The sequence below is a fragment of the Vombatus ursinus genome, unplaced genomic scaffold (genome assembly GCF_900497805.2).
Source record: "Vombatus ursinus unplaced genomic scaffold, bare-nosed wombat genome assembly UNPS02001287.1, whole genome shotgun sequence".
NCBI classification, from domain to species: domain Eukaryota; kingdom Metazoa; phylum Chordata; class Mammalia; order Diprotodontia; family Vombatidae; genus Vombatus; species Vombatus ursinus.
The window spans coordinates 11638711-11639352 of NW_020941065.1; positions in this window are offsets into that span (position 1 = coordinate 11638711).

A 642-nucleotide genomic window follows, 5' to 3' on the forward strand; every position below is an offset into this window, starting at 1 on the left:
TGAAGGCCACTGTAGCCTGAGTGCATTGAACTCGAAACCAGGGTAGGGAACTTAAAACCTAAGGACATTGTGACATCCCCACCCCCAGGGAGCCTCACCCGTTCTCACATCAACAACAGAAATGATGAACAAAGCCTTTATAGGAATGGAAAGAAAAGTAAAAAATCTTTGGTAGTAAATATATGTTTTTTAATATGGCAATTTTGTGTTACTTTACAGGATTTGTTGTATTTTTGGGGGGAAGCCCTTCCAGAGAGATCTCACTTCTAGGGCTCTGAACTCTCTTTGGACCCCCACAGTACACAGCAGTCCCTTAATGGAGTAGGGAGAGGCCCAAGCCCCAGCTCTGTGGTCCAGCTCACCACCAACGTGGAATTTCTATCTCTCTGTTCACTTTAGATTAAAATTCACTTTAGACAAACTGGTCACTTTAGATTTAAAGAAAAGAAAAAGGACTTAATGTATGAGGGCACTGACCTTATTTGTGACCCATCAGGGACTGTGTGTCCCCTGCATCCCCCAGGGAGCCATTTTCCCTGACCTTTGTCCACAACTACAGTGGTTCCCTTTCTCAATGGACCCTATCAGTACATGAAAGGAAAAATGACTTTATATCATGTCCTGGTGGGGCACGTGTTTTGG